The following is a 13884-nucleotide window of genomic DNA, read 5'->3' as shown; positions in this document are numbered from 1 at the left end:
TCCTCCAACTTCTTCAATATGATATACAGAAAATGTTTTTTTATGATTGATTATATTATTAAACTGATTTTACAATAATAATTTATTATATCACTAATTATCATATGTTAGTATTAATTAACTACTATATGATAATAATGAAAGTAATCTAATTATGCATATAGTTTTTTTTAAGGTTCTTTTCAAGTAAATATTGTACAAAATATTAATATAAAATTATATTATTTTATTAACCATTTTTTTATATAAAATATAAAACAATTTTAATTATATTTATTTTTTTAATCATTTTTCATTATTATTTTAAAGGGTAAATTACTCACATGGTTACTCAACTATAAATTTTTTTCATTTTAGGCGTCCAAAATAAAACATTTACAATTTAAGCATCCATGTTATATAGTTAGGTCATTTTAGCAACTCGCATTAAAATTACAAATGGAAAACTAACGTGAGAGTTAAAAAAAATTAGTATAATAATAAATTTAACCCTTAATTTTTACATATTATATCGATTTAGTTATAATTTTAAAAAATTAAACCTCAAAATTTATAATTATTCTCAATTTGATCCTAAATTTAAAATCTCCCACCCCTGTCCCTGTCCCTCTCCCCCTCCACCGTCCCCTTCTCTCCCTCACCATCCCTCTCCCTCCCACATTAATAATTATATTAATAACTCGTATTGATGCACTCTTTGTAGTAGAGTTTGGCAGTTAAATGTAAAGATGAATCATAGTTTTCAGTTTATAAGCATCTTGCATTTGAGATGGTACTAAACCATGAATTTTTCTTTGTTTTTGGGGTTTTATTGTGCAGTCAATAAGCCAAACAAAAGAAGATGAATTCACGCTTAAGAGGAGTATCTTATCAATGTTTGCCTGAACTTCTTACATCACTGAATTTGCATTGATTTTTGTTATCGTTTTAAATTAAAAATAGCTCCTTTTTGTCAATCCTAAGCAGAATTACATTTGCACCTTACAACAACCTTAGTTGTTAGGCAATTGAAGCTCTTAGTATACTGATTAGAATTAAATTGAGAATATTTGTAAAATTTGAAGGTTAATTTTTTTAAATTATGATTAAATCAATTAAGATGTAAAAGTTGAGTGCTAAATTTGTTATTATATCAATTTTTTAACTACCACATCAGCTTGCAATTTTTTTTAAACAGTTTTGACCAAAATAATTGAACTATGTAACATGGATGCTTAAATTGTAAACTTTTTATTTTAGATGTCTAAAATGATTTTTTTTATAGTGAGGTAACTATTTGTGTATTTATTACCACTTAATTAGTGTTACAATTATATACCGATTAAAATTAAGATTTAGCACTATAAATAAATGCGCATTTTTATTCCGATAATAGTTAAAGAATTATGAAAAAAAAAACTTTTAGTATTATTTGATAGGTTTTGTTTTCATCACAAAAAAAAAAAGTTTAAATTTTATTATTACTTGGTAAGTTCGATTTTTATTAATTTATTAATTTATTATAATTTGATATTTCATAATACTTTTTTTATTTAATAGTAACAGTATTTTTCTTATAAAGTTAAATTAAGGAATGAAAGTCAAAATGCAATTAATTACGTTACAAATTAAACAAGTCAAGATCCTTATTAATGGAAAATAAGAAAATTAAGATTGAGGACATTAAAATATTTAAAGAAAATGAAGTTCTCTGCCTTATGACAAGTTTTCTCTGTGTCTTTTGACATGTTTTTTCTGCTCTGAATAGCACGTTTACTTTGCTTTCCTAGTTTTGATCGTATCTTGTTCAATACGTTCTTCTCTACAAGTTCCAATCAATGGAAGTTTCTATGGCAAGTTTATCTTTAGACAATGCGGAGGAAGAATCAATCTAGTTAGGGATAGAATCATCTGAAAATGAAACATCTTATGCCAATTGCTTAGTGGGAATGTTTCTCACAAGTGTGGTTCATTTTCCAAGCTATGAGATCTACTCTAGCCAATGTTTGGCACCCTATCGGTGGAGTCTCCATTTCTATCTAGAAAATGGTAGATTTTTATTCGCTTTTGATAACATATTTATTTTTGCATATTTTGCGTTTTTAAATCAATTAAATCTTGACTTAATTCCTGCTAAATTGGTGATTTTATGTTTAAATTCAGTCAAGAACGAAATTCGGATGCTTTAATTCAAAAACAAATAGAAAATGACTAAATTGGAGCGCAAGCAATAAAATAAGAGCCAAATCATAATTTGAAGACATTTAAAGACTGATCAGAATTTTGACTTTGTAAAAGCCATATTTAGAAAAAAATCTGATATGAATATGATTTCATGTAATTAGTTGTTAAGTGAATTAGGCTAATTTTAGTATATCATATGTATATAAATAGGGTGTGTGGTGGCCGTTAAAAACTACACTTGAATACATTAGAAATTGAATGAAATTATTTTTATTCCTTTTTATTTCATGCATATGTAGCCGTTTCTTTTAAGCATTTTGCCATTTTCATTTCACATTTCTTTCTATTTCCTTATTTTGTTTAATTGCTTCTTAAGTCCCTTCCTTTTCCATCTTCCATCATTTCCATTAAATTCACTTCCATAAGCCAACAAAGCATGATTAATTTCATGCTCCACTAAACTTTTACTTAGCTTTAGGCCATTATTCTTTTCGGTTAAGAATCGTGAGAAATGAATTCGTACTAAAAATCTTTCATAACGGTATTCACCATCTCTCCGGAATATGGGATAGTACAAATTTGTCCCTTAAAGTCAATTCAAAAAGTGCATATTGGGTTGGAGTTGTTTGGCCTACAGTTGGGAAGTCGAGTCGACCATATTGTATTCGGATTCCCGCAAACAAATTGACGTATCCTGGCGGGGTCATACTGGTGGGATTTTCATCAAAGGAGATAATGATCAGATTTAAATGACCTATGTGGTTGAGGTCGTTGATCCAAGTTGGGTTCTTGAGAATGCAAGGCTGCCGTGGTCTTGAATTGCGAACACATGTATTGCGGGTAGACAATCGGTAAGGTTTGGTTTGCAGATCGTACCAGAATCAACTACGAAAGGAAGAATTGGCTGTTAGGATGTTTTTAGCCACTATAACCAACTTATTGTTTGGAGGAGAAAACTCATTTTCAAGGACCGATTTAGAACCAAAATTAACTGAGTCTAAGGCTAAGAATTTATTTTATTTACGAAGCTCAACTCATTTACTTATTTTATTTTTGATTAGTATAATTGTTATTTACTGCTATTTGATTTTATTTACTTCCCAAACATTTTCACTTCCCCTCTTATTTACTTTATTTTAGCAGGCTCGTCATTAGTCGTGGGCACGACTGTTACTACAACAATAATTCTGCTTACAAGAAAAGGCGAAATTAAACAACCAATCCTTGTAGAATCGACCCTACTGCTCTATACTGCTAATTTGTATTATTTTTTTGTAGGAATTTTTATTTGGTGGTTTCGACACCCATCAGCTTTTATTTTAAAGTAGATATGGATCGAGTGGAGAGGAATGACATGTGGAATTTCAACACCCATTTGTTGGTTTTACACTAACTAAAGCAAGGAGAAAATCTGTTGAATGTCCAACTATCGGAAGTTGATTTCTAGGTTCTTATTAATGATGTCCTCAATGGTTTCATGCCCGAGGTTGTTGTGAGATAGTTGGAGAACTTTACCGAGACCTTTTTGGAATATGATTCTTTGGCTATCCAATTAAGTTATAAAGGAATAATGAGGTTGAAGGTACAGATAGACGTTGGAAAACCTTTGAAAAGGAAAAAGAAGCTTTCACTTCCAAATGCTACGTTTGCCTATGTAAGATTTGACTATGAAAAATAAAGAGTGATTAATCTGAAACAGGAGTATAAGTTTCAGTGGGATATCTCACTTCGTGCACAATCTAAAAGAACTGTAGCGTGAAGAAGTAGGTGGCTGGTAGAGAACGACGATGGCAAAGTATCGAATTATGGCAACTCCACGAATAATTATGGAATGAGTAATCTGGGGTATTCTTAAGCTGAGCCTGTAAATCAAGGAATGAATAATGATTTCCTTCCAACTTTCCTTACACTACAAAAAGAAAGTCAAATATCACTATCCTACCTGAACCAATAATTAAAAGTGGATTAGATCATTTTAATAAAAAAGTCAATGATAAATTCGATGATGAGATGACAATTTTAGAAGAAGAAATTAACCCAATAAGAAAGACTAACAGGCTTAAACGATCTCAGTCCCAATCAATTGCTTTGAGAGTTTTTGAAAATATGGATTCAAACGAAGTTTCGAGTATTCTGATGCAGATACCTAACTGAAGCAAATCGGTAGGCCTTGCTAAAGAGGCCAACTAAAAACAATGATGTTATTAAGCTGGAACGATCGTGGCTCAGGAAGTCCCTAGACAGTTCAACGTCTTTGACATATGCTGAAGGACTCTAATCCCTCTATAGTTTTCTTGATTGAAACTTAACTACATGATTCTTGTATGGAAAAGATTAGGTGTAAATGTGGTTATCTGAATGGAATCGATGTTTTTCAGATAAGAGAAGTGGGGGATTATCTATAGAGTGGAAAAATGATTGTTAGGTGTCACATAGATTGTATTCGCGAGGACATGATATTATTGTTGAAGAGGATCCAGATGGAATGAAATTGAGGTGTACCACTTTTTATAAAGCTCCGGAGGAAAGTCAAATGGAGGCTTCTTATAATCTTTTGCATTCTCTTAATTATTGCCCACAAATCCCTTAGGTAGTCATTAGGGATTTCATCGAAATCACATATATGTCCGAGAAACGGGGAGTTTTAGTTAAATGCAAAAGCCAAATGTGAAAATTTCAAGAAATGTTATCTGATTGTTTTGTTTCTGGTCTAGGTTATTCGAGACAGTAGTTTACTTGGAAGAAGGGTTGGACCAATTCAAATAACATCCGCGAGCAATTGGATCGTGGGGTTGCTAACAATGAATAGTGGAATTTATTTCTGAACTATAATGTGTACCACCTGTCACACTTTTTTTTGGATCACTGTCCTCTGTTCCTAAACTCAAAGGTGGAGAGTACGAAAAGAGTGCACCATTTTTGCTTCGAGATGGCTTGGCTCTTGAAAGACACATGCGAAGTAGAGGTGAAGAATTTGTGGGGCACTAGCTCGAGCTTTGTTCCAACGAAGCTACGAAATGTTGGGGAGGGTCTTGAAAAATGGTTTGGAAGAATAAAAAGAGAAAGATCATTGTCAAAGAAAGATATTGAAAAATAGCTCTGAAGGTAAAATCACCATATTAGCCATCCATCTTCCTCCTACTTTACACAAGCTTTCCAACATCCTTAATTTCTTATAAAAAGGTCCAAAATTCACCTAAATTAATTCCAACAAAATCTGATCCCAAAATAAATTTATCCATCACCAACTCGGGTGAACGTTCAAACATTGACTCGAGAAATTTAGGGTTGTTACAAGCCTTTCCCTTGCTCCTCAACTCTCTAAAGCCTGAAAAAAGAAAAAAAAACTCTGCATAAAGCTGCGACGGTGTGACCTTAAAAAGTTCAGTGAGTGATCATAAATTCAATAAGTAAATCACACAAAAAAACATAATTAAACCAAGGCAAATCATGTACCAAATTTCGAGTATATGAATCATAGTTTCAATTATATTTTCATGCTCAATTATAGCATTCAATTGACTGAAATTTCCAGCAACAATGCAACATCATAACATTTTAATTCCATATGTTATTCCACGAGTAAAAATAATATTTATTATGGCGTAAGGAAACATAATTTAATTAACAAACAAACACTTATATTGGCAAATGACATCCATGGCAAAATATAAACATGTGATCATGCATTGGATAAACAGATCTCCAATTTCCCAAATATCGAATACAATACATCGATTGAGTGGGATGTAGGCACACACTCCCTTATATAGCCTCGAAATCACCAATAATTGAGTGGAGAAAAAGGCTCAACACTCCCTTATTCACTCCAACAAAATCAATACTCCTAGAGCCATATGCTCATAAATAATTGATATAGTGGTGAGTACTCACTAATCCTATGGCATGCCATCTATATCCAATAGATCCACCATGAAATGTTGCTAATATAACCAATCATACAAGGCATAAAAACTGATATTTAAGCACATATAAAAATTCAATTCAAATCATGTTAGTTAGTAGTTTTAGTACCAATAGAAATAAGCACAATTAGTGTCTTTGTCCATGGATCTAAAACCAATCATAAAACTATCATCAAGTGCTCTAATATACAGTAATTCATGCTTCAATTATTATTCAATACAATCCAAATAAATTATACCAAACACACAATTTACAATTTCCATAAATCATTTACAAATATGCTTATATAAAATTAAAATCAATTTTAATAATCTAAAACATTTGAGTTACAATTGAATCATTAGAAACACAATTCAAAACCTCAATTTAGAATGTAAATAGGCATGTTTACCAATTGCTTTTAAAAATTGCCCACCTTCACACTCTACTTCTCAAGCCAAAGTGTATTAAGTAGTTGTGTTTGGACCTCAATTATGATTAACAATGGTCTTTCATTGTGGAACTTAGACAGAGATAAAATACATGTTACAAGATATCATTAACAACAAGAAAATTGAAAAAATCATAAACTACATTGATCTAAAACTCTTTTCCAACCTACCTTATTGAAAACTTATGGTATAGCCGAAACACAAATTTCAGCTCCTAAATGACCTTTTTTGTACCAAAAACCATTTCTAAACATCATTTCTAATCTATCAACACAAAGCCTAAGCATCAAATTTATCAAACAAACCGTTTCATAATTTTCTGGAAAATCAACTCATGTTCTTAGTTAAAAACAGATTTTTCAAAATTGATCAATCAAACGAGTTTAATCTTTTTTTTTCTGATAAAGAAAACCTCTTAATAAACATGATTTGAGATTAGATATCCATTTAAACTTGGATTCCAACTCAAAACCATGAATTCACCGTTGATGAATTTCATGTTCAAGAGAGAAGAGATCAATATTTGACAAACCATTTTAACTGATTTAAATCGAAAATAATGATTAGAAACAATTTTAAAATGAATTTAGAGTTGATAAATTACCTTCAATCAATTTAGAATCATCAATATTAAAGGTTGGAACAAGATCTTTAAAGAACTCGGATGAGTTTTTTCCCACTTTTGAAAATCTTTTTTGGAGAATTTTGAGAGAATTTGGAGAAAATAAAAGATGAGATCTAATTTTTGATATTTGGACTTTGAAAATGAAAACGAAAAATGAGAGAAAATGCTTAGAAATCAGGTGAAAATTGTGTGTGAAGTGAGGGGGTTGCAATGTTTTTGAGCTAAAGAACCCCCACCTGATTTTCAAAAATTGGGGAAATTGCCATCAGGCCACTCCCACAATTCCCTTATTTTACAAAGTAATCCTTTCCCTCCAAAATTCTAAAAATATGTGTAATTTATCTTAAAACCACTCAAACATTTCCCTTATTTTGCAAAGTGGTCCTATGTAATTAAGATTTTAAATTCTCTTAATTAAACCCCCATTTTAATTTATTTTTTAACTCTAATTTGACTCAAAATATTTATTTTACCAAAAAATTATTTAAAACTATAAAATTAATTTTTCTAAAAATATTTTTATTTTTTAGAATATTACTTCCCGATTTTTTTAAAAATGAAATTAACCTGACTAAACTAAGAGAAAAATTACTAATAACCCCAATTAACTCCTAATTTTTCTCTCAAAACCTAGTAAGCTTACCCGAAACTACTAGACCTATTTTTAGGGCCTTACACTTTACATGCTTTTCAGGCCCATTTTCAATACTAAACGACATACTTTTTAAAAAAAATTAAAATATTTTGTAATATTATTAGTATTTATTTTTGAATTAAACTTTATTTTTGTTGTTTGAGAAAGTTAAATTTTCTACTTTGTCAAAAATAGTTTTATTTTAATTTCTTTTAGTTTGATTTTTTTAAATTTTTATTCAATTTATTATATATTTTTGAAGGTGTATGTTTGTTAAGTAATTTGATGTGGTGTGTTAGTTAAGCGCCTTAAAAATATGCTTAGGTCCCAAGTTTGATTCCTTTGTATTGGGATTTCTTGTTAAATTTTGGCTTATGTTAAGTTTGAGCCTTAGGGCTTAAATTGTTTTCTTTGTTGAATTATGATAATGATGAGCCTAGTGGTTCAATGGTTAAGCATTTATTTATTCCTTAGTTTTGAGTTTGAACCCCGTTGTGTGTAAGAGGAATATTATTTTTATTTGTTGTTGTTGTGACCTATTCTTGGGAGGTAAAATTCAATTTGAATCACTTTAGTAGATATTTAGGATGTGGATAAGTTAGTTTGGGTATTCCCATTTATTTTTATTTTTACAAAATTTTGGGAAAATCCCCAAATCTGTTGTTTCATTCTAACCGTCCAACCCATCCCTCCTACTTTGTGCACATTAGTCTTGTTCTTTGTTTTGATTCTTCACTTCTTCTTTTCCACGCTTTCTTTACTCTGCTTCCTTTCCTTTTCTTGATTCTTTCTTCGATTTGCTTCGTCTTTGCTCTTGATTTCTGTCCATTGATCAAACGCGAGTGTCGTGGCATTTCTAATTTTCCGAGTAAGTAAGTTCAGGATTTGACAGTTTTGTATAAGATTGAGATTGTTAATCATTGTGTTCTGATATACGTTTATAGGTTCGTGAGTTTCTTTTGAGCGGGCGATCAATTCATTAATCAGGTGTGTGAAACTAACTCGATTTATTGTTTGAAACTCGAGAAAAAAGTGAAATAAGGGCTATTTTCGAAACTACACAATGCCGCGCGGCCATGTGTGTTATACAGTCCGTGTGGCTTAGCCATGTAGAGCACACGTGATGGGCATCGAAACCATCAAAAATAATTCTTATAAAATAACTCTAAATAGTAGTAAAGAGTGGTAGTAGGGTCAAGCCCACAGGGATTGGATGTATAATCTACTTCTACGTTTAAGTTGTGAACAAAATATTTTTCGTGGCAAAAGTCGTGGCAAAGGTCGTGCCCACGACTCCAAATAGACCTGCTGAAAAATAAACAAATAGATCAAGGGAGTTTTGAAATGTTTAGAAACTAAATAATTGAAATAGCATAAATAAATAATTAAATCAATTAGAAATTAAACTGGAAATTAAATTCGGATTTTGTAATCAAAGATAATAAGCCTTAACCCTAGAATCGATGGATTCCAGATTTCTGAATCGATCCCAGAAAATTAATCTTCTCCTCCAAAATATAAGCTGGTTATAGCAGTTAAGAACGTCCTAATGTAAATTGAAAAATATATAGGATTTTTCCTATGTAATTTATCACCTTTTTACTTAAATTCGTTGTTAAAACTAAGTAATTGTTTAATAAATTAGTGAAATATGTGAAAATATGAAATTAGAATATAGAAATTATTAAAATGTGATTTTATGTTTTATTATATAGTTTTCATGCATAAAATGACTTATTTTATATTTATTTGAACATATTATATTCTTAAGACATGAAATGGGCCATGCATGATTAAATTAAATAATAAAATATAAAATTATATTTAATAAATCATTTTAAATATTTCATTAATGATTTAAAATGATTTGGGTTGTAATTAATTATTTAAATTGGATAAATTTTATTCTTTGGTCCTTTAACTTATTGATATATTTTTGGATAGGCTGATAGCTTTGTTGGATTACAAAAACCGTCCAAATTGAAGACCAAGTCAACCCAAATTTGGCTACACATGGTTGTCCTCTTAAACCAATTTTCGGTTTAATTACACAAGGTCCTTATATTGTTGAAGAAATTAGAGATTTTCCCGAAGATTTACATTTGATCGAGTCTCAGTCTTGAGTTATTATGGCATTTATTGCTTAAAAATCAAGAAAAATTCAACTCCAATCCCACTAATTGTGGCCAGCCACTCATGTAAGAAGTTTGAAGAGACTAAAACCAACTATTTTTAGCAAACTACCCACCTCTCTTCACCTATAAATAAGACCCCCTTCATTCCCTCATTCATCATCCCTTATCTTCCATCATTCTCTCTTCTCTCTCAATTCTCTTAGCACTTTCCATTCTCCACGCCTAGTGTCATCTCTTCATAGAGATTCTAGCAATTAAGCCACTTAAAGAGCCCTTGTTCGGCCACCTTGGAGAGCCATCAGCAAATGAGCAAAGTGAAGAAGCGAAGGAGCCTCGTCGGTCAAAGTCTTGGGTGACAGCCACTCTAATTTGGGTTTAATCTTTCTTTTCTTTAATTTAATCTAAAAATGTTGGCTATGTGTTCTTTGTTCTTTTTTATAACAATGTTAGCTTAATTTTATTTAAGCTAGGATGATTGCTTTGATTAAATAATATTTATTTGATTCATGCTTAAAATGTTTGTGCCTCAATCGATCATGTTTTCAATTAAAATCAAGTTTGTATTTCATTCATATGTGATTGAAATGCACTTGAATTAGCTGAGCGATCCTAACCAGACGACGACAAGTGGACACATAATTGAAATATGCATGCTAAATTTAGATCCTAACCTGATTAAATTGCAGGTTGCATAACAACTCTAACCAAGCTCTGTTATCTGCATAGTTTTTAGATTTGTGTGATTAAACTGTTTCAAACCTAACACATCCTTGTTACCTCACACGAATGCTAAGAAACCTTTAGTAAGTAAGGATCAGTAAAATGCGTATTTACTAAGTAAAGGATTCTGAAAGGACGTAATGTGGTTTCCAAACTCATGAAAGATCGAGTTGCCATGGAATGTTTTTCCGAATGTTATTAAGCATGTTGATAATAAATTGAGTTTACTTAAAATAATTGTCCTAGTTTATTTATGTTATAATTGTTGCAAATTGTGTTTAATTTGCTAAAATCTATATCATTCATATAGTTTACATACTTATGATAATTTGCATTAGGGATCATTGCATTTAGTTTAATATATTTAATTTTAATCATCACTTCTCAATCATATTGTGTTTTTATTTACCAAGTTGTTAATAATTTTACAATTAAGTGATTTAACACAAATACAATCCCTGTGGAGACGATAACTCGATACTTACTTAATACTTGATAACGACTGTGTATACTTCCACAAACCTACGTGTTACACCTTACCACCAATTCTTCCTCTAGTAGCTGGTCTTGGTACGACCTGTGAACCAACCCTGACCAATTATCTAACCAAGATACACGTATTCCTGATTCAAGATTCTGGCAGCCTTACGTTTTGAAGAACCCAACTTGAATTAACAGCCTCAACTGTGTGGATCGTTTAAACCCAACCACTTCTTCCTTGATTTGTTCTTGGAGATTCGAATACAGCACGACCGACTCGTTTCTCCAACTGTCGGCAAACACGACTCCAACCTAACGTGCACTTTTTGACCTGGAATCGAGTTAACTTTAAGGGATGAGTTTTCAATCCCGATACTTAGGAAAAATATGAATACCGATTGGAAGGATATTTTTAGCGCGAATACATATCTCACGATTCCAGACCGGAAAGAACATTGGCCTAAAGCTAAGATGGAATTTAGTGAAGCATGGAGTTATTCATGCTTTGTAAACTTTGAAAGATGGTTTGATGATTATGGTGAGGAAATGGAAAGAAAGGTATTGGGAGAACAATTGGACCAATTTCGAAAAGGAAACAAGAATTGGAAACAATGCAACAGAATGTTAACGCCAAATTGAAAGGAAAAAGAGTAATAGCTCTTTAATTTCAAATTGAAATCAAATGTAGAATTAAGGGTTGCCTTTTCAAAGAAAATTAGGGCCCTATTTATATACATAGAGTTGCTATTTTTTGCCTTAACTAATTTAAAATAAAATAATAATTTTTTTTCTATTTTTGGCTTTTACAAAGCCAAAAATTCTGATGAGTCCTTGGCTTTTCTCCACATTTTTTATTCGGCCTCATTTTTATTGATTGTGTTTTCAGTTTGGTCCTTTTCTGCTCGTTTTTATCTCTTAGCGTCCTAATTGCATCCCTGATAAGATTAAAATATAAAAGTACTAATTTAGCAGGGATCAATTCAGAAATAAACAGAATTAAACACAAAATAACATGCAAATTAATATGTTATCAAATCCCCCCACTTAGCTCATGCTTGTCCTCAAGCATATTGCTCCTTCAAACACTAGAAATTATTTTACAATTTATTACAAATCGAGCCTCTTTTCCACATAATTAATGCAAACAAAATAGACAAAAATAAACAAATGCTTAGAATATATAGTTTAATCAACCAGTGTCATAAAATTGAAATATGTGAACTAAATAATTTCATTAAATTGAATTTGAATCCAAAATTTACAAGGCATTATTAATTAAAACTTTTCTAGACATGGTCAAACCTTTTTTACGCGAACTAGGATGACAACCCAAGCACCCTATCCCAATTACTCAATTCAAACAGTCTGTTTTTCTTTTTTTTTGAAGGCTCGGTTAGTGGAATGTTTTCAAGTTATGACTTGTCACTCGAACCTTTTTATGCTAGATAAAATGACAACCCAAGCACCCTATCCCGGTTACTCAGTTCGGTCATGTTTTCGAAACTTTCACTCATAACTTGAGCCTTTATTTATTTATTCATTTATGTACAAGCAAATTATTTATGTACAAGTAAACATTTTTTCAAACAATCAATTTATATGAAAAATCTAGTTACATATATCAACCTTAAAACACAAATGTTGACTAATTTGGATACTTTGAACACTTTAATTCAAAATTTTCCCAATTGTCCAAATTGAATAAGTAATGAGATTAGAGGCTCCTCTTGCTCCCTATTATTGATGTGTGGATGTTGGCGAAAAACCATATTTCCGCGAGTAGTCTGTGTACCTGGAAGAAAAAAATAACATGCAATAGGGGTGCCGGCAAACAAACCCATAGAATCCAAATAATATTTATCTAGGTTGCCCATACGATATGCACATGTTAAGGATGAGAAATCAATTTCAAAGGGACAAAGTCGAGAGGTTAAATTCGTAATCTATGACCCAAGTATTAGTGGACGATTACATCGCAAAACGACATGAAAATTTTGTGCAAACTGATATCCTAAATTAACTTTAAATCCAGAATGCATACACCACAAATGACGAGTCAATTCTACCTGAAAAACTAGTGGCTAAAAATTGATGAATATATCTTAAAGCAGGTTCATGCACCAATAAGTCTTTTGTGGTCTTCGAATTATAAAGCTGATTAGAATGAGTTAAAACACAATAAACATCTTGAGCGTCAAAGTTACTTGGAATATCTAACATAGCAGTATGATAGGAATCAGGTTGAATATTTTCAAGGTCGACAAAACCCATGGCAATGTTAAATTTGGAAATTGACATCCGAAAGTCCTTATCAAGCAAATGAAAACAGATAATGCTTTGTGTTTCAGCAGTTCGTAATACATTAATATTAAAGCTAAATGTAGTGTAGAATTCATAAATCAACTCATAATATGCATTACAGGAAATATGAACAAATGAATTCCAATTGATAGCATCAAAATAGCCCATCACAGTATTGCGAATATTTTTAACATATCAAGAGTAAAGAGATCGATTTGCTTACAGACCGGGAGCGGACGTTGTCGAATGTCGTTGTATCTTGTGCAACGCTCCGAGATGCTCCGAGATCGAAAAGTTTAGAAACCCTCATAATCGACCTTTGGTAGGAATAGTGCTTGTACGACCTCGTCTATTGCGTTGACCATTTCGTGATGGTCAAACATATTTGTTAGGCGAGTCGGGTGCACTTGAATTTCCAGCAACGTCAGTATTGCTGTTTGGGGGTGTCGCTGACTCGTGTGTTGGTCA

The 13884-nt window shown here is 31.5% G+C and overlaps 1 long non-coding RNA gene across 1 annotated transcript; it reads left to right on the top strand.

Moving 5' to 3' along the window:
• The first annotated feature begins 2437 nt into the window (after positions 1 to 2437).
• On the top strand, positions 2438 to 5653 carry LOC121209957 (uncharacterized). Its single transcript, XR_005905216.1, has 2 exons — positions 2438 to 3014; positions 3442 to 5653. It is a non-coding gene; the product is annotated as an uncharacterized lncRNA (long non-coding RNA).
• Positions 5654 to 13884: the final 8231 nt, after the last annotated feature.

Source organism: Gossypium hirsutum, chromosome A11, assembly GCF_007990345.1.
Source record: "Gossypium hirsutum isolate 1008001.06 chromosome A11, Gossypium_hirsutum_v2.1, whole genome shotgun sequence".
NCBI classification, from domain to species: domain Eukaryota; kingdom Viridiplantae; phylum Streptophyta; class Magnoliopsida; order Malvales; family Malvaceae; genus Gossypium; species Gossypium hirsutum.
Note: the sequence above shows the minus strand (reverse complement) of the source record. Positions and strands in the feature narration are given on the sequence as shown.